Source organism: Leopardus geoffroyi, chromosome D1 (assembly GCF_018350155.1).
Source record: "Leopardus geoffroyi isolate Oge1 chromosome D1, O.geoffroyi_Oge1_pat1.0, whole genome shotgun sequence".
Classification (NCBI taxonomy): domain Eukaryota; kingdom Metazoa; phylum Chordata; class Mammalia; order Carnivora; family Felidae; genus Leopardus; species Leopardus geoffroyi.
Genome location: NC_059329.1, coordinates 111031757 through 111053070, shown reverse-complemented (window position 1 = coordinate 111053070; position 21314 = coordinate 111031757). Strand labels below are relative to the sequence as shown.

The 21314-nt window shown below is 44.8% G+C and overlaps 1 protein-coding gene across 33 annotated transcripts in view; it reads right to left on the bottom strand.

The window, feature by feature from the left end:
• PPP6R3 (protein phosphatase 6 regulatory subunit 3) overlaps positions 1 to 21314 on the bottom strand; it is a 136732-nt gene that overhangs the window by 90223 nt on the left and 25195 nt on the right. For 26 of the 33 annotated variants that reach the window (XM_045486182.1, XM_045486160.1, XM_045486161.1 and 23 more), the window contains exon 2: positions 917 to 1069. The exons of 5 other annotated variants lie outside the window; for them this stretch is intronic. The gene's annotated coding sequence lies outside the window, so the exon portion shown is untranslated. Of the gene's footprint in view, positions 1 to 811; positions 1070 to 21314 lie in introns of all 33 variants that reach the window. 2 more of the 33 variants (XM_045486179.1, XM_045486183.1) reach the window with 1 other exon arrangement.

The window sequence follows — 21314 nt, the reverse complement described above, 5'->3', positions numbered from 1 at the left end:
CTTCTCCTCAAGATACAATGGAGCAAGGGGTGTCTGGGTGGCTCAGTCGGTGGAGCGTCCGACTTCGGCTCAGGTCACGATCTCACGCTCTGTGAGTCGGAGCCCCGCGTGGGGCTCTGTGCTGACAGCGCGGAGCCTGGGGCCTGCTGCAGATTCTGTGTTTCCCTCTCTCTCTCCTCTTCCCCCGCTCATGCCCTGTCTCTCTCTGTCTCTCAAAAATAAATAAACGTTAAAAAAAAGTTCTTTAAAAAAAAATACAATGGAGCAAATGAAAATGGATTAAAAATATGTCATGTCCCCCAAAAGACCCTACTGGGCCATTTTCTGAAGTGCCAACTGAGCAAAAAGTCAAATATGCCAAGTCAACCTCTGGTCTTTAATAAAAACTTTCAGTGAAGAGTTCCAAAATGACAGTAATTAGGACTCACAAGGAGTCAGACGGCTGACTAAAAACCAGAGATGTCCTGTGGTTGGTGTAAAATAAAAACAAAAGAATCTCAATTTCTCTTTCTCTTTCTCTCTCTCTCTCTCTCTCTCACACACACACACACACACACACACACACACACACACACACACTCCCTCTCTCGCAGGTAACGTGGGAGCAGCAGCTGGGCATCTACGAGCAGTCTTTCTCTGAGTGCTACTCCAGCTTGCTAGGCCTGGCTGCTCCTTGGGGCCCAGATTAACCCCCCCCTAGGAAACTAGGAATCCCGTGGGTACTGCACATTCCAAAACATACCAGAGCAAACTACAAAGGCTGCTATTTAACTTCCTAAAAACACCCCAGTGCCACAGAACCACACTGTACCTGGTCTAGCCCTGGTTGTTCTAGGCTCCAGGGTCTCCCAACAGAACACTGCTCTCCTTGATGCAACTCATGGAAGAAAACGCCCGATGATCTCAATGGTCTTACCTTTCAAACCAAGTTTAAAAATTAAAAGAAAGGTTTTCTTCTCTGTGGCTCCTTGCCCATTACAGGTTATCCTGGTAACAGTTGTCTTCAAATTCACTGCATTAGCAGATTAGCAGGAGGAAAGTGGGATGTAGAAGCAAAACAGAAGCTCTTCTGTAAAGAAAAAAAGAGCATGTGATCACAGCGTGTTCTGTCTGGGTCTGATGACAGCTGTCAGTAAAGAGACTGTTTCAGGGTCCTGATTCACATAGAACTACACCTCAGAAAATTGAAAAGTTCTAGTTACCTGCAATTTTTCTGTGGGAAAACAGGAAAAAAAGGCACTGTCGTCCCCCTGCCTCAGCTTTTACCCTACACTAAACAATAACCCAGAAATAGAGACACCGTAATATCACCATCTGTGAACAAATAACAAAGAACATATGTATTATCGTCATCTTATGAAAACATCAATAATATTCTTATCCCACACAGAGCTAAGTAATGGCACCATACTTTAAAATACTGAAAGCAAATTCGGGGGTGGCTGGGTGACTCAGATGGTCAAGTGTCTGACTTGGTTTCAGCTTAGGTCACGATCTCAGTTTCGTGACTTCTAGCCCCGCGATGGGCCCTGTGCAGAGCCTGTTGGGATTCTCTCATCCTCTCTCTCTCTCTCTCTCTCTCTCTCCCTCTCTCCCTCCCTCCCTCCCTCCCTCCCTCTCTCTACTCCTTCCCTGCTCACGCTGTCTCTCTCTCAAAATAAATAAACTTAAAAATATAGTAATAAAATTAAATAATAAAAATAGTAATAAAATAAAAATTTTAAAGCAGATTTTCAAAGTATCTCCCTCTAAATGCCCTCAAGTAGCCCCATGCAATACGTTAAAACATAATGTTTACCAGGAAATGTAAGCAGAATATTGAAGTCACTGAAGTACTAGGTATACAGCCAAATTCTAATGTCAATGAATCAAATACTACACATGAAAGGACTATAAACTGTCTTCCAAGGCACTTCATTTATAACTTAACACTGCAGGAAAAAAAGACTCAAACTATGGACAATATGCTAATGAGAAATCTTGTAAGAATGCAGTCTACAAGGCATTTCACAAAAAATGCTGTTCATGTGATAACCTTTCTTCCATAAAACACACTACACTCAGGTCAATGTTTTCCATCAAGTAATAAATAGAAACAATGCTAACTGCTTGATAAAATGAATGAAACAAAACAGTAAGAAACCCAGGTTAAAATGAAAAGAACATAAAAATCTGATGTACTTATGTGCTCCACAGGATTTGTGTGCGTGCGCGCGCGCGCACACACACACACACACACACACACACACATACACACACACACACACACTCTTTAGCGTTTAATTTGAGTGGCTGCAGGACCCTCAAAACTAATCCGCAATCCTCTTTTCCAGGAGCCAAGACCACCCACCTCTCCTGCTTGTGGGCGGATCACAGGCTCCCAGCAGAGCTGGACAACCTGCCGGCCTCACCCTGCCCCACACGCCCATCCAGGAAGCCAAAAGAAAAAACCCACTGTCAATGTACTCCGAGCATTATGAACCTGAGTGCTTATTAAATAGGAACAGGTATGCTGAGACTTAATCCACTTTTCTGGAATTCGGTCTTTGCATAATTGCTCCTACTCTTTCACTTAGGCTAATTAGGAAAGGGAGGGAGTCTATACTACTGATGGCAAGAAATACAGTTGGTTATTCTAAGGTGGGAGAACATGAGAAACAGGACCAGACGATGGAAGACAGAACGGGCCAGTGTCCGAGTGGAGCAGCGGAACTCTGAGGAAAGAGCATATACCGAATACACGTTGAAATGCCTCTAGATCAACAGTAAAAAGACTACCTCGGTTGTTTTGCCTTGTTTTTCAAAGGCACAATCTACAAGGACCAGGAGAAGGCAACAGAATTGGAGGGGTGCTGGAAGGGAGCAGAAGGAGTGCTGCCTGAAGAAATTATTCCCTGAATACTCAGATCCCTAAACATCCTCACCCTCTGTCCCACCCCTGCCAGCCCCAGGAGGCAGGCCTCTGAACTGGGAGACCCTGGTTCAGCTGGGCACAGCTGGGGACAGCTTGCCACCCTGACAACAGAAAGGCTGTGGGAACTGCGGAACAAATGCGGAGACACAGGCACGCCCCACTGCCCACCCCAGCCCCAGCCAGATTCTCTTACTGGGCGCCAACAGTCTTCGGAGCTAACGGAACTTGAGAAAGAAAAGAACCTGAAAGCACCAAGACACTGGGCACTTCCCAACCAAGGAGCGCTACTAGTCGCTGTGCTGGAAAGTTCGTAGCCAACGCACCCCTCTTGTGATGGGAGCCTCCAATCTACTACTGTTAAAACCAAATGTTTTTTTAAAAACCCTTTTTATTGCAAATTTGCAGGACAGTTGCAAGAGCAGTACGAGAAACTCTCAGCGAGCCTCCACTAGTGTCACAAGTGACCACTGGGTCACTTTTGCTTGAACGCTCCACTCCCTCTCTGCGAACATCCCAAATGTTTGAGACCTTTCTGCAAAGGTTTCGTGGACCTTTCCGCAAACACGCCACTGTGTATTTCCTAATAACAAGGATAGTAAGTAACACAAGCTACATATGTCACAGTCGAGAACACAGTACCTGTTGACTATGGAGTAAATAGTTCACTTTCTAATCCTGCCAATGGTTTTATGATGTCGTTCGTGGCAATCTTCCCTCCCCTCCACTCAGGATCCTATGTCACATTTCCTTCCACTCCTGTCTGAAACAGCCCGCCAGCATTTCTTAGTCTTTCATTTTTTGATCTTTTTGAAGACTACAGGGTATGCATTTCTGGCGGGAATGAATGAAGTTTTGTTTTTCCCAGAGTATCACATAAGGCAGATGTCAACCTGTCCCTTTACTGGTGACCACTCTGATCACCTGGTTAAGACGATATGTGCCATATTTCTCCACTGTAAAATAACCGTTTTCTCCCAAGTAATCAATTGGTAAGTAATCTGTGGGAACATATTTTGAGATTACGTCCTTAAAACATTCACTCAGTAGTTTTACTACCCACTGGCAATTTTTGTCTGAATCAACTGTTACTCTGATGGTTATAAAGCGCTGTTTTCTTGAAAGTCTACTATTCCTTCATCAGATGACATTCTAACTTCAGGAAGGTGGGCCTCCTTCTCCCCACTCATCTTTATTCTGTTAACAGTGTGGACTCATAGGTTCTTATTTTAATTATTTAATGCCATTATCCACTCTGATACTCAAGTTGTCCCAGATTCAGCCAGTGAGAATCCCTTCAAGCAGACTCCCATGTGCTTTCCATGCTTTTGGAGCACTTCCTTATTTCCTGGCATAACAACATGTTCGAGATTCATCCTGAACGTTCTCTGCCCCAGCTCTAAAATCATCCATCTTCCAAGGAGCCCTGGTTCTTTTAGTGGAGAATGTAATGCAGAAATGAAGATTTGAGAGCCAAGGACAAAGCTGGGAAAGACAGTGATTCCATATAATTCAACTGTGTGTGCTATGTGTGTCCCTGACTTTTAAATATGAAGGAAAACCAAAGATCGCCAGACATCTCAGGAAATCCTCTCGCATGAAAAGTCAAGGGCAAAACAAACAGAAAAATACAAGCTGGAGTAAAGACTATACAAGGAAGAGAGAATATAAAAAAAAAAAAAAAATTGTATCCTCAGATGGATAATACATCCATTGGGGAAAAACAAAAAACACAGGATACTATTTAAAAGGGCACAGAGAATAATTAAGAGACTAATACAGAAGGAAAATGATTTCTGACCCGGGAGTCTATACTCAGCCAAACTATCAACCAAGAGTACACAGAAAAACGAGTCAAAAGATCTACCTCCTACACGATTTATTCACAGAAAGCTACCGTGCAGAGACTGTGCTCCACTGACACAAGAGGGACAGCCATAAAGACAACACAGAATACAAGAACAAGAGAGTCAATGCAGGAGAGAGGCGGAGAGAACCCCTGGGATCCTGGCAGACAACTGTGCTCCCTGCAGGGAGGGCAAGCAGGGCAGGCTGGAGCGGGGAAAGATTTCCTCGAAAAGAGAAGGCTGATGGAATACTTGCTGAACACGTAACTGACTAAAAGTCTGAGGCTAAAACAGTGCATTAAGAGCTTCTTAGAAAAGTGATGGTGGGGCATCTGCGTGGCTCAGTCGGTTGAGCGTACAACTCTTGATTTTGGCTCAGGTCATGATTGCAGGGTCATGGGAGGTGGGAGCCTACTTAAGATATTCTCTCTCTCTCTCTCTCGCTCTCCTTCTACCCCTTCTCTGCAGCTTGTGCACTCATACTCTCTCTCAAAAAATAAAAAATTAAAAAGTGATGGGTGCCTGGCTGGTTCGGTTGGTACAGCATGTGACTCTTGATCTTGGGGTTGTGAGTTTAAGTCCCACGCTGGGTGGAGAGATTACATATAAACAAACAAACAGGGGTGCCTGGGTGGCTCAGTCAGTTAAGCATCCGACTTCGGCTCAGGTATTGATCTCACAGCTGGTGGATTTGAGCCCTGCATCATCAGGCTCTGTGCTGACAGCTTGGAGCCCGAAGCCTGCTTTGGATTCTTTATCTCCCTCTTTCTCTGCCTCTTCCCCACTCACTCTGTCTCTCTGTCTCTTAAAAATAAATAAACATTAAAAAAAAAAAAAACCACAAACAAACATAAAATTTTAGAGGGGGAAATGATACTATTTCTGGGAAAACCAAAAAATTTTTTAGGAAAGGAAAAATATTTGTAATTTACCACTTAACATTAAAGAGCCCACAGGGTCATAATGATAAAACTAATTACTGATTTAACCAAAATTGTAATAAAATTATCAAGGAAAGACGGAGAAGACAGACTGTGGGGAGGGGAGAGGAGAAAGCTAATCCTTATTCCGTATCTTTTCACAGCAGGAAATCAATAGATATGCTTAAAACCAAAAACAAATTAGCATACAAGTAAGCAAATATGAACTCTTCAAATATGTTCTTCAGACATATGGAGGTAAATACATTTTTTAATTGGCCAGAAGAATTCAAAGAACTACAAGCTGCCTTCAGGAAAAGGGAAAAGAGGGTGGGGAGGCTAAAGAAAGCTGTTTTTCTTATCCAACCTCCCAGAACTAGCTCACTCTTAACTGTGGATGTGTAAAACACTGACAAAAAAAATTTTTTTAATAAATTTTTAAGAAGAATGCTTAACTGGGAAAAGCTTTTAAATGTTGAGACCAGAGAGCTTTAACAACAGCAAGTCACTAGCTATGAAACTAAGTCCTCTAACCTGAGTACCCATTTCTTCATCTATGAAATAACGAGTTGGACTAATAAACTCTAAATGTTCTTCCTGCTTCAGTAATTTATGAATCTGCTATAAAAACAAAGTAATCTAGGCTTTAAATACGGTGCCAGTGGCAGGGCATCTGACTTCGGCTCAGGTCATGATCTCACGGTTCATGGGTTTGAGCCCCCCTGTCGGGCTCTGTGCTGACGGCTCAGAGCCTGGAGCCTGCTTCAGATTCTGGGTCTGCCTCTGCCTCTCTCTCTCTCTCTCTCTCTCTCTGTCCCTCCCCTGCTCATGCACTGTCTCTCTCTCTCTCTCTCTCTCTCAAAAACAAATAAACATTAAAAAAAAAGATTAAAGATACACACACGAAGGATGTCCACGAGGACAATCCACGAGGATGATGACAGGTACTTCCTTCTCAAAAAGGGGCAACTCTCCCCAGGTGTTTAACTTACAGGAAACCCCAAGGTTTACATCGTAACTAAAGGGCGAAGATGAGAAGGGCCTGGCCAAAGCGCTCTTGAGAGCACGGAAGCGCGGAACAACAGCACGGTGTTGCGGGGCTGAAGGAGGAAAAGCAGGGATTTGCCAGTGACCGCTACAACGTGCACTCTAACGGCTGACGTCCTAGTCTATTGAGGCCACTGCAGAATACCACACTGGGCGGCTGAGAACAACAGAAATTTAGTTCTTACAGTTCTAGAGGCTGGGAAAGCCCAAGATCTCGGCGTCTGGTGAGGACCCGCTTCACGGTTCACGGTTCACAGGCAGTGGTCTTGTTTGCTGTGTACTCGCTCAGCAGGAGGGGGCCGGCAAACCTCTGGGGTGGGTTTTTAAACCCCCTTCATAAAGGCTCCACCCGCATGGTCTAACCACCTCCCAACAGCATCACACCGAGGATGTGTAAGGATTAGATTTCAACACACGGACCTTGAGGGGGGACACCGACATTCAGTCTATAGAAATGGGTATCGTTAGATTCTTCTCTCAGAGGAAATGGATCCAGAGGGCCCCCTTCAAAACAGGAAACCAAGAGGGGCGCCTGGGTGGCTTGGTCGGTTAAGCGTCCAACTTCAGCTCAGGTCATGATCTCACGGTCCGTGAGTTCGAGCCCCGCGTTGGGCTCTGTGCTGACAGCTCAGAGCCTGAAGCCTGTTTCAGATTCTGTGTCTCCCTCTCTCTCTGCTCCTCCCCTGTTCATGCCCTCTCTCTGTCTCAAAAATAAACAACGTTAAAAAAAAAAAACAAAAAAAAAACAAAACAGGAAACCAAGATTTAAGAAAGAGATAATACACTTTTATATTTATTTTTGCCAACCATTCTTTGAAGGAGCCACATTTTCTTCAACAGCCAATAGCTCTATCACTGAGCATCTCCTCTTTTCAGTACTACTGACTCTGACCAAGGCCAAGAAGGGGAATTCAAGAACAATATACCTATAAAATTACCAGTCAGAAATGAGGACTGGTTTAGCCTAAGACAGTGAAAAAAACCAGACTCTCAACTCAACAGTGTCTAAATACATACTTGCTTAGTCACAGAATTTGAGAACAGCAACAATGAACATCTACCCTTACAAATCCTTTGTGCTAGCATTATGCAAGCATTTTCCACTCTCTTAGGTATCAATTCCTATTTTACAGTTGAGGATAATAAGAAAGGATTTACTCCAAATAACCCTTATGTGAACTAGGTTTTGTTTTTTTAAGCTCACCTTAGGAGAAAAGCCAATGAAAACCTCTCTATGCTGTCATGTGAATTTTTAATATAGATTCCAAGATATTCCCCACTGATGCAAATTCACAAGAGGAAGTCACAGCTAATGCAGAACATACGAGAAAGCATTTTCTCCTTTATCCTACGTCACGCACAAACAAAACACCTTCTCAAGTACAGAGAGGCGCCCCAGCCTGGTCACATAAAAGCAAGTCACTTGATGACTTCTTAGCAACATCAGGAAGCTCCAAGGTAGGCCAACTCGATCAGAGTAAAATTTTCACACGGGTCTTCCCCTCACTTCTGTAAGTATTCATTCTCACACATGTTTTTCAAAACACCCAAGTCCAAAGAGAGGGAGTATGAGATGGGAAGATAATCCATCTTTGAGGCTTTGTCCATCATCTTATCCTCAATGCCTAGCACAGTGTGAATAATAATTTTAAAAATCCACAAAAACTTGAATGCAAAAAACATCAAAAATGAACGAACAACTCATAATTGGGAGAAATCACCTAAATAAATAATTTGGATGACTTCAGAGGCATTTTTCTGTCTTTCTTTTTCTTAATACATAATTATTTAACCCATGACTCCAGTCTTGTGGTGGTCTTAGTGCCAACAATTAAGTGTGGGGTTTTTGTTTTGTTTGTTGGTTGTTTTTTTTTGAGAGGGGCGGGGCAGAGAGAGAGAGACCAGGAGAGAGAGAATTCCAAGCAGGCTCCACGCTGTCAGCACAGAGTCAGCGCAGAGCCTGATGCAGGGCTCAAACTCACAAACCGTGAAATCCTGACCTGAGCCTAAATCAAGGGTTGGACGCTTAACCGACTGAGCCATGCAGGCACCCCCAAAGGTATCTTTCAACAAAATTTAAAGATATATTTGCATGTAAATATTTATACTTAGTATTTCAATATTTATACTTAAATATACACATATACATGTAACTCAGCTAATTTCAGAAACGCCAATCATTTTAATACAAGCCGAGGCAAGAATACCAAGGCTTCTAAATCATTAATCATGGGGAACCTGGGTGGCTCATTCGGTTAAGCGTCCGACCCTTGATTTTGGCTCAGGTTAAGATCTCATGGTTTGTAAGATCAAGCTCCATGTCAGGCTCTGCACAGACAGTGAGGAGCCTGCTTGGGATTCTCTCTCTCCCTCTCTCTCTCTGTCCCTCCCCCACTCGCACACACACACGCTCTCGCTCTCGCTCTCTCTCCAAATAAACTTAAAAACAATCATTAATCAGAAATCACCATACCAAGAACGCAAAAAAAAAAAAAAAAAAAAAAAAGGTCTTTATTATAAAGTATATTTATACTTTACTATAAAGTATAAAAAAAGTCTTTATTAAAGTGTGGATTAAAGTATCCACAGTAAATCCATACTATCACTTTTTAAAAACACAATCACATATGTAAAGTACTTTAGGTAAAAACTTTGGCACCTGATTAGATTACATCATCGTCTGGCTATGCACCTTATGGGATACTCAAATCACTGCAGTCATGCATGAAGCCAACCCAATCTAAGTTGCTATTAAAATGGAGCCAAGTTGGGGCGCCTGGGTGGCGCAGTCGGTTAAGCGTCCGACTTCAGCCAGGTCACGATCTCGCGGTCCGTGAGTTCGAGCCCCGCGTCGGGCTCTGGGCTGATGGCTCGGAGCCTGGAGCCTGTTTCCGATTCTGTGTCTCCCTCTCTCTCTGCCCCTCCCCCGTTCATGCTCTGTTTCTCTCTGTCCCAAAAATAAATAAACGTTGAAAAAAAAAAAAAATTTAAAAAAAATAAAATGGAGCCAAGTCATAAATTAGTAAATTAGCATCCAAAGGAAAGCCCAGAGAACCAACTCTGCCTATAAGATGAGAGCAATGGTATGCAAGGCGACACGATCTCAATCGCCAGCAAGTGGCTCAGCCACGATAAACCATCAAGTTTAATTTGATGTATAAGCTGAGATTTCCATAATCCAGGATACAACGGCAAGAAAGACATCAAAACTTTTTGCAGGACATCTTGGTAACCAAGTGATTAGTAAGTTAAATAAAAGTACAGAGATTGGAAAATGTGCTAAGCACCATGAAAGTGGAAGAATTTGTCCACTGAGAACTCAACCCAAGAATGGGATTGTCTCTCTCCCTCTCTCTGCCCCACCCAGGTGCGCACACTCATGTGTGTCTGTCTGTCTGTCTCTCTCTAACTATATAAACATTTTAAAAAGTTCAACTAGATTGTCTCTGTGACTGTAAATAATTTAGCGCAGCGTATAAACGATCTTCATTAGAACTGCGGCAACGTAACTAAAACCACACCTCCCTCCAAATCACGGCAAGGTACTTCGGCCCGAGGATGCGCAGAGGCCATACTGTATGCCCCACACCACCAAACAATGGGGAAGACTTAAAAGAGAATACAGATTTGGTTCAGTCAACCTCCGGGCAAGAATTCATCTCTCTAAACTTACCTTATCTGTAAAATGAGAAGATCAGACGAAACTATCACTTATGATGCTTCAAATCCTAACCTTCTAGAAAATGAAATATAAAATCTAAGTGAAACCAGGAGATTCAAAGAGATGAAGAAAAAGGAACCAATGAGTAACCACAGTCAAACTCTTAAGAAATTCAGTAAATTTCAGCAAGATCTTAAAGTATAGAGTCCCGGTAACAGAATTTATAGAGTTGTACAGTATCACTGTATTCTGCTAGGAAACTGACTTGGTCTGTGTCCAGTATTTTCGTTTTGCTTTAAGTCCACATATGGACACACCACCTCCAAGGAAGGCCAAACTGCAGAAAGGTCAGGGGAACAGAGGGCTCACAAAGGTGCGTGCAGTCCGTTTCTCCCATAAAAAGTGGACCAAGAAACTCTTCCTCCCACGTCAGGTTATAATCCCCACTGCTACCTTCAGCGTTCTCAAACAGTACCACAGGCCTGCTTTGTCAAGGACCCAAACCCAGTACAACTCGATGCCCTTTTGACAGGAGTTGTGGTTATTTTTAGGTGTTGTGAGGTAAACTGGAGTATGAATTCATCCACGAAGCTTGTAAGATACCCCACACCCACCTTTCCTGTGGTATACAACCCAGTACATACACAAAACAGGACAGGGTCCTCCGAAAAGAATCCTGACAGGTATCTGGAGAACTGGATTTAGATTCACAACTTGCGTGAAATGAGTTAATAGGCAGAAGCTCAAGGCAGAATGAAAACCTTAACACAGCTCTTCAAAGGCACATTTACAAATAGCTTCTGTGGCCTGTACCAGACCTCATATTTTTCTCCATCCTTAAAAAACCCCTCTCAAAGAGTCTGATTTATAGCACGGTAGGAAAAAACAAAACCAAATTCTTCTTTCTCACAGAGTAAAATGTTTTACCTGACAGACTTTCCTCTGTATTGCAGTTGCTTTCACTAGGCCACCACTGATGACCGTTTAGTTTTCATTTTTCCTATTATGAAAAACGCCGGGGTTCCCAGGAGTGGAGCTGTCGGATCAAACGTGTGTCTCTAACTAGACGCACACGGGCAAACGGCTCCCCCGGAGGCCGTGCCATCCGAAGTGCCACCAGCAATGCAGGCGCGCCATGTCCCCACACCCTGGCCCTTACGCGCACCGTTCGTACGTCTGAGAGCCATTTACACTCCACTCTTCAGCCAACTGTCTGTTTACATCCTTTGTCCGTGTTTCTACCGGGGCCGGCCTTCTCCCTGACTTGCAGTGGTGACTTACAAGGCAGAAAACGAGCCCTCTGTCCGACCGCATTCCAATCTCTTCAACTCATTCCGATCTGGTGTCTATCTGTGCCACTCAACTGAAACTGCTCTTTCCAGTCACCAGTGACCTCCAGATGGGGCTAAGTCCAAATGCAACTCCTTCTGTCCTCATCTTGAACTCGCCCTCGGCAGCTTTCAATACAGCTGACCAGCAGCCCCTCCTCGTTAGAACATTCTCCTCACTCGCCTTCTTTGGTATTAGGCTCCCAGTTTCCTCCCTGGCTTCTTCAGTCTCCCTAGCCGGGGCTCCCCTCCTCCCCTCCTCCCCTCCCTTCCCCTCCCTTCCCCTCCCATACGACAGACCGACCTGCCGCAGGGTCCGGGCCCGCTACCTACTACTCTCTCCCAAGCTGACCGTATTAGCTGGGGTGTCGGCTCACGCCTGTTCTAGTCGCGCTGTCGCCCCAGCGACCGCAACAAGGCCCGGGACGCTTTCAAAAAAAAAGTCTTGTTGACTAAATGAAGCCATTTCAGTGGGTTTTTAAAAGGCCTCTACAGACACAGTTGAGATACAACTTTATACAACCGAAGACCATCTCTGCACTTCAAACGCAGGCACCCAACTGCAGGCCGACATTCCCCATCGGATGGCTCAAGCACCCCAAAGTCAGTGTCTCCAAAACTGCCTGTCCACCATACACCAACACTGACCGGCCATCAATCGTCCCCGTGTCTTCCCCGTGTCAGGAAAGGCACGCCCCGGTTGTAAAAGACAGAGCCCGGAAGCCACCCTGGCTCTTCTCTTCCCTCCCAATCCTATTCATCCAATTCCATCTTCTTAGTGCCTCCCCGCCTCCATTTTCTGCCACCACCACCCCCCTCCCCCAGGAGAAGAGAAACAGCTTCCTGATCCACCTCCCTGGGTCTCCTCTGGACCGTCTAAGCCACTGTTGATTTGGGTTCCTCGTCCGCGTCCCCTGCCACTCCGCGCGAGGCATGGTAACAATAATTCTGATCCATGTGGGCCACTACAGGAGCCACGTAAGGCTTCTGAGCGCTTGAAATCTAGGTGGTTTGACGGAGGTGTGCTGTAAACATAAAATGCACACTTGATTTCAAAGGCGTGGTACAAAAGACAGAAATGAAAATATCTCATTGGTAATTTTATGCTGACTGCATATTGAAAAAAGTTAAGATTCCATATGTAGCTTGCATTATATCCTATTCATTGAGACATTTGTCCTGAGCATTTCACTGAGAGCACCAGCACCATGGCCACCTTTTTCTAACCACGTATGACCACACAGCATGGCAAGAGCTGGGCCTGGCACGGATCTGGCAGCGAGATGCTTGCCGAACGCATTATGGCCAGCAATCAGTATCATTTATGTGCGCTCACTTAAAAACAAAACATTAAACATGTAATTCTCACTTGGGAGTTGGATGACACTTGTACGACACACTTGGTATTAAGAAAATTTTCTATGTTTAAAACTTTATTTTTTTAAATGTTTATTTATTTTGAGAAAGAGGGAGAGAACACAAGTAGGGGAGGGGCAGAGAGAGGGAGAGAGAGAATCCCAAGCAGGCTCCATGCTGTCAACGCAGGGCCTGATGCAACGTAGGGCTCGATCGTACGAACCGTGAGCTCATGACCTGAGCTGAAATCAAGAGTTGGACGTTTAACCGACTGAGCCACCCGGGTGCCCCTATGTTTAAACTTTAGGTACACACGCATCTTAAGAAATAATTACTTCTTTAATGTGCATTCTAATCATGTCGTCATTAATTTTTCTAATTTCTCATGGCCAAAATTTCTGTTAGAAGGGAAAGACAGACTGGGGAAGACTGGAAATTCAAGCTGGCCTAAAAACAACTTGAAGATTATGAGTCATCAACAAGTAAAACATTGGTCATCACAACTCAAAAAATCAGCCACAAGAGAAGGAACGTTGGCGGACAGCACAAGGCAAAGCAAGCAAGTTAAGGATAAACACGCAAAGTCTAGTTAACGAGAGCCGGACTCGTTTTATTATTCCCTCTGCAACATTATCAAGCCACGGAGAGGGTGTGGGATACACTCACGTTGACAAGCTTTACAGTCGTATGTTGGCATTCTACAGAAAACACACTCTCAGATGGCCTCACAAACCCAGAAAGTGATAGGGTGGAAAGGACAATCCAAATGATCATTACATTTGAAGTACAGAACAACCGCGACCTGAACGAATTTCAACGTGATTTAGGTTGGAAGCCCTTTAAAAATTTAAATTTGGGTCCTCATTCAGCCTCCACAGACAGATCACAACCAAACAAGCACCCCCAGTGAGAGTATGACAAAGTTTACCCCTCAAACAGAGACATAGCTACCGGCGAACAGGACACAGAACACTGTGGGGACCCCACAAAACAACCCAGGTCTTCCACAAATAGAGGGCAAGAGGGGGAAAAAAGTGATGAATGGGTAATCTACCATTTTTTTAAAACTGGTAGACTTTATGTGGATCCTGATTTGCCAAAATTAGAACACTGTACCAAAAAATTATACTATGAGACAAGTGGAAATTTCACTCTGGGTATTAGATAACATTAAGCAACTACCGTGTGGGGTTGCTTTCTAGATCTGAGAATTTTGTGGTTATGTTATGTATGATTAAACAGCCAAAGGGGAAAAAAAAGTGTTTTCCTTTGAAAGATAGTACATGTATACTGGCATATTTACACAAGAAACGATATAATTACTTGGGGATTTTCTTCCAAGTAATATGGAAAGAACTAACCATAAAGGGAAAAGTAATAAAGTGAATTACATTCCAAATGACTTCTCCTCCTCGAACGACCCAATGGAAAGCCACCGAGCAGGTGAAGACATTCACCACACTTACATCTCCTGAAAAACTCATACCCAACATAAAAGAAATCCCACCAAGTGTCATGCTTGGAAGTATGTCCAAATATTGTGACACTCCTCCTTTCAAAAAAAAAAAACGGAGCCCAACTCCCCTCCCCTTGAAGGCAAGCTGGGACACTCTGACTCTCTTCTAACAAAGAGAACTCGGCAAAATTCAATGCCATGTGACTTCTGAGGTCATAAAAATGGTAGCTTCCACTTGGTGCTCTTTCCCTCAAATCATTCTCGGGGGGCTGGTGGGGTGGGGGGAGTCGGTCACCATGTCCTGAGGACAGGACCCACAGGATTCCTGACACCAGCCCACATGAAAAGGAACCGTGGCCTGCCACCGACAGCCAGGACTAACCTGCCGGGCATGTGAATGAGCCACCTCGGGATGGAACTCCCCACCGCAGTCAAGCCTTCAGACTGGGGGCCAAGACACTGCCCAAGTTCATGTCCTACAGAAACTGAGACAATAAAGGTTTTTTTGTTAGGGGGGGTCTAGGTGGCTCAGTCAGTTGAGCGTCCGACTTCGGCTCAGGTCACGATTTTGAGTTTTGTGAGTTCAAGCCCCATGTCAGGCTCTGTGCTGTCAGCTTGAGTCTGGGGACTGCTTCAGGTTCTCTGTCTCCCTCTCTCTCTGCCCCTGCCCCACTCCCCCTCTCTCTCTCAAAAATGAATAAACATTAAAAATTTAAAGGTTTTTTTGTTGCTATGAGCCACTAAAAGTTTAAGGATAATTTGTTATGCAACAACAGAGAGCTAACACAGTAGGAAAAACTAATAATGCAGTGAAAAAAAAAAGAACGAAAACTTTAAAATATACTCCTTATAACAAAGGATAGCCCAGGGGGCACCTGGGTGGCTCAGTCAGTTGAGCATCTGACTCTTGAGTGCAGCTCAGGTCACGATCCCATGGTCGGTTGTGGGACTGGGCCCCGCCTCGGGCTCTGTGCTGTATGCTGGACAGCAGTGGAGCCTGCTTGGGACTCTCTCCCTGCCCCCTCTCTGCCCCTCCCCCACTAGTGCACACACGTGCTTGCACTCTAAGTAATAAATGCACTTTTAAAAAAGGGTAGAAAAAAAGGAGAGCCAAATGACCAATGAAAGTATGGAAAGGTGCTTGACTTCACTGGTGCAAATTCAAAGTCTCCTAAGACATCACTACACAGCTAGGAGTGTAGCTGCAAAGCACAGCACGGACAACGCGAGCTGCGGGAGACGACATGCAGTGAAAGCCTGACACACCGCTGGTGTAACTGCACTTTCACTCGCTACAAGTACTGGAGGAGGTGCAGCCACAGTCCTCCAAAACCTCTAAGACCTGGCAATTTTACTCCCAGATACATTCCCCAAAGAAATACATGTATCTGTTCACCAAAAAAAAAAAAAAAAAAAAAAAAAAAAAGACACCGTGAACGTTCAGGGCAGCAGTATTTGTAACAGCCCCGAACAGACATCCATCTAGATGTCCATCAACAGAGTAATTTCAGAGCAACGAGAACAAATGACAACTGCATGTAACGACGGATAACCTCACACGCAACGCCAAGAAAGAGGACTCAGACACAAACTAACATACCGTAAAGTTCTACTCATTTAAGGAACAAAACGGGGCAGACTAATCAGTTCGGGCAGACGGGAGGACACCGGTGCCTGCGGCAGGGAGGGTACCGACTGGACGGGAACAAAGGGGCATCCGGGGTGCCAACTACCCAGGTGCGTTTCAGCTTGTGGAAACTTCTTCTGATATGAGCCCTTTTCTGTCTCTTTAGTCTACTGAACTATAATTCAATAGAGTTTTAAAACAGTAACGATACAGGAGAGACGTGAGGAAGGGAGTGAGGCAGGAACGGCCTCCAGTATGGCTGCTGGCGCTCAGCAAAGGAGGGTTCGCGATACTATTCTATGTTTCGCATGTTAGAACTTTCCCCTCGTGAAAAAGACTTTTAAGTTTCTTAATACAAAAGTAGCTGGAACTGCTGGTAAAAGTATAAACTTGCATATTTTTTCTGGTCAGAGATAACAAAAGGTGTTGAATTCTTCACATTCTTTGACCCAATTATTCTACTTCTGTGACTTTATCCTAAGGTGTTTATCCTGAGCAAAAAGTTTATATGTAACAATGTCCACAGGAGTTTATTTTTATTTTTTTTTTTTCAACGTTTATTTATTTTTGGGACAGAGAGAGACAGAGCATGAACGGGGGAGGGGCAGAGACAGAGGGAGACACAGAATCCGAAACAGGCTCCAGGCTCTGAGCCATCCGCCCAGAGCCCGACGCGGGGCTCGAACTCACGGACCGCGAGATCGTGACCTGGCTGAAGTCGGACGCTTAACCGACTGCGCCACCCAGGCGCCCCTCCACAGGAGTTTAAAACAGGAAAGAGAAATGTCTACATGCGGAGAACACAGGACACCTAGGGACTACCACGGGACAAATAATCCAAGTCGCTCACAAACACACGGCACCTAACTATGCCATGGTAAACAACAACGATCGAATCTGCACCAAGGTTCTTTTATCCATCCAATGAAATACAGTTGTTACAAATGATCTCATGGGGTGCCTGGGGGGCTCGGTCGGTTAAGCGTCCGACTTCGCCTCAGGTCGTGATCTCGCGGTTCGTGGGTTTGAGCCCCACATCGGGCTCTGTGCTGACAGCTCAGAGCCTGGAGCCTGCTTCGGATTCTGGGTCTGTCTGTCTGTCTGTCTCTGTCTCTCTGTCTCTCTCTCTCTTCCCCTCCCCTGCTCACGCTCTGTCTCTCTTTCTCTCAAAGATAAATAAGCATTTAAAAAAAATGATACGATCACCTGAAAAGATGCTCCGCACCGTTATGTCATGAGGGAAATGCAAATTAAAACAACAGTGAGACACAACTACACGCCTATCAGAACAGTCAAAACCCAAAACAAAGATCCCAAATGCTGGCATCGCTGTGGAGCAACAGGAACTCTCACTCACTGTTGGCAGGAGCGCCAGCTGGTGCAGCTGGTTTGGAGGTCAGGCTGGCAGTTTCTTACAAAACGAAATGTACTCACCATAACATCTAGCAACTGTGCTCGCTAGTATTTATCCAAAGGAGGTGAAAACTTACATCTGCACAAAAACAGGCCCATGGATGTTTATAAGAAATGTATCCATTAATTGCCAAAACCCCGAAACAACCAAGATGTCCTTCAGGAGGTAAGTGGATAAATAAAGTGTGGTCCATCCGGACAACAGAGTATTATTCAGCACTAAAAAGAATGAGGTAGCAAGCTATGAAAAGTCATGGAGAAACCTTAAGTGCGTATCAGTAAGCGAAAGAGGCCAATCTGAAAAGGTTACAGACTGTGATTCCAACTATACGACAGTCTGCAAAAGGCAGACAGTTACGAGATCAGTGGTGGTGGGGAGGCGGGGGGCGAAGAAGAGCACAGAGGATCTTTAGGGCAGTGAAAACACTCGGTGTGATACCATAATGATGCATACAGGTCGTTATGCATTTATCCAAACCCACAGAACATGCAACATCAGGAAGAAACCGTAACGTAAACTATGGACTTCGGAGTGAGTGTGATGTGTCAGTGTAGCTTCAACAGCTGTAACGAGCGTACCACTTTGGGGGCGCCAGGGCGGCTCAGTCGGTTAAGTGTCCGACTTCGGCTCAGGTCGTGATCTCACGGTTGGTGAGTTTGAGCCCCGCCTCGGGCTCTGTCTTGACAGCTTGGAGCGTGGAGCCTGGAGCCTGCTTCGGATTCTGTGTCTCCTTCTCTGTCTCCCTGCCCTTTCCCTGCTCATGCTACTTCTCTCTCTCCCCCGCCTCTCAAAAATAAATAAACATTAAAAAAATTAAAAAACAAACAAGTGTACCACTCTGGGATGCAGATAACGAAAGAGGCTGTGCTAGTGTGCAAAGGGGGGGGGGGGGGGGGGGAAAGAGCGGATACAGGGGAAATCCCTGACCTTCTCCTCAATTTTGCTGTGACCTTAAAATGCCCTAAAAATAGTCTTTAAAACGATGTAAACAAAACTCTTAGAAAAAACAGAGCAATAAATCTTTGTGACCTTAGATTAGGCAAAGCCTTCTTAAATATGACACCAAAAAATAAGAAACAAAAGAAAAAAAACAGATAAACTGGGCTTCATCAAAGTAAAAATGTGTGTGTTTCAATGACACCATCAAGAACGTGCAAAGATGATCTACAGAATGAAAGTATCCGCAAGTCATATACTTAAGAGGGACTTCACAACTCAATAATAAAAAGCTAAGCAATCCAGTTTAAAAATTGGCAAATAATTTCAATAGTCATACCTCCAAAGAAGATAGACAAGTGGTGAACGGGCACACTAAAAAAGTACTTGACGTCATCAGCCATCAGGGAAATGCAAATCAGAACCACACAATACCACCAAATACCCACACTAACACGCTACTATCAAAAAGACACAATCACAAGAGGTGACACAGATGTGGGAAAACTGAAATTCTCACACACTGCTGGGAGTGTAAAACGAGGCAGGCACACCGGAGAATATGCTGGCAGTTTTTTCAAAAGTTTTCCCTTAAATATGGAACTACCCTCGTAACCCAGCCAGTCCACTCCCGGGTATGTATCCAAGAGGAATGAGAGTGTGTGTCCACAGAAAAATGTGCACACAAATGTTCACACGGCATTATTCACCATAGTCAAAAAGTAGAAACACTCAAATACTCATCATCCGATTAACGAACAAATAAAATGTGGTGTTTCCACACTACAGAGTATTTAGCAACGCCAACAACAAAAGGACTGACACACATGCGAATCTTGGACACGTAGCGAAGGGAAGGAGGCCAGTCACAAAAGAGCACAGGCTGTACGATTCCACCCATAGGAAGTGTCCAGAATAGACCAACCCATAGAGACAGAAATGAGATTAGTAGTCACAGGGGCCAAGGGGATGGGAGAGAAATGGGAGTGGCTGCTGCAAAATCCGGGGTTTCTTTCTCAAGTCATGAAACTATTCCGGAATGACAGCAGTGACAGCATGCACGCACCGTGACTATGCTAAAAAAACACACATCAGCAGTATGCTGGAGCGTGTGAACCGTCGGGCCTGCGCACTGTGTCCCAACAAAGCCGTTAGAAGAAGAATGATAAAATCTGTATTTGCAAAGAGAAGTGGAAGAAAAAGTTGTTCGCGAAAAACTTCAGAGTCTATACTTCACCAAACGTGTTCGCACACACTCATTTGAACCTCACAACACTCCTCGGTGGCAAGTTTTGTCACTTCCTGCACGTGGAGATTCTGGGAGGCAAAGGCAGTAAGGAAGGGACTCGGGTCCCAAACTTAGGGAGCGGCTAGGCCAGCGGGGCTTGGAAACGCCCCCCTCTTTCTACCACTTGTCGCCTCCCAGAGTGCTACAAACACAGCCAACACTACACGTGAAGCTTCTGCAACAGCCGCACCATCCACAGAGGGGCTATCGTGACCCACGTGGTCCTTAGACATTTTTGTGCCTGGCACTTTGTGGGCACTCCAAAGTGTTGGTGAACAAATCACATTTTTCCCTCACAACTCCTTTTACAATTGAGGGCACTACCATTAAGAAATTACATAACCCACGGCACCGGGGTGATTCAGTCGGTTAAGCATCTGACTCTTGATTTCAGCTCAGGTCACGATCTCATCATGGTTCATCAGATAGAGCCCTGTGTCAGGTTCGGCGCTGACAGCTCACGGCCTGCTTGGGACTCTGTCTTCCCCCTGCCCTGCCCCTCCCCCGCTTGGGTACACATGTGCCCTTTCTCTAGAAATAAAAACTAAACATTTAAGAGAAATTAAGTAACCCAACAATTATTATATAGTAAACATATCTGATATAAATATGTTTTGGGGAGCTTATTATAAGCATATTTCTCAATTACAGAGGTGGGAGGACCATAAATTGAGCCCAGAAAGGAACAATGATATAAAGCACAGGAATCAAAAAGGAACGGGAAGTCCTTTCAAAATACGGGAGCAAACTGAAAACACCAGGGGATAATTTTTGAGTTTATACAATGCCTGGTGAGGAGCCAAGGAAATCGAAACCTAATGGTCAAAAGATCTGAACAGAGTATTCATTTATAAAAAAAATCAAAACATGGGGCGCCTGAGTGGCTCAGGCGGTTAATCGTCTGACTCTCGATTTTGGCTCAGGTCATGATCTCACGGCTCATGAGTTTGGGCCCCAAGTTGGGCTCTGCGCTGACAGCACGGAGCCTGCTTGGGATATTCTCATTCTCCTTCTCCCCACCCCCCCCCGCCCCCCCCCCCGCCTCGCTCCCTGCCCCTCCCCCACCAGGGGGTACAAGCACACATGCACTCCTTCCCTCTTTCTCAAAATAAAAACCTCAAAACATAAACCAACATGTGAGAAACATTTAGCATGGCTAATTTCTTAAATTAAAAAAATCCAGGAGAGGGGCGCCTGGGTGGCACAGTCGGTTAAGCGTCCGACTTCAGCCAGGTCACGATCTTGCGGTCCGTGAGTTCGAGCCCCGCGTCGGGCTCTGGGCTGACGGCTCAGAGCCTGGAGCCTGTTTCGGATTCTGTGTCTCCCTCTGTCTCTGCCCCTCCCCCGTTCATGCTCTGTCTCTCTCTGTCCCAAAAATAAATAAACGTTGGGAAAAAAAAAAAATTTAAAAAATCCAGGAGATACTCTTTTATATCCCATGAATCAGCAAACAAAAAATAATTAGAACTAATTAAAATTGATGGGAGAATGTGGAAAATGGGGATATTCATTTATCACTGATA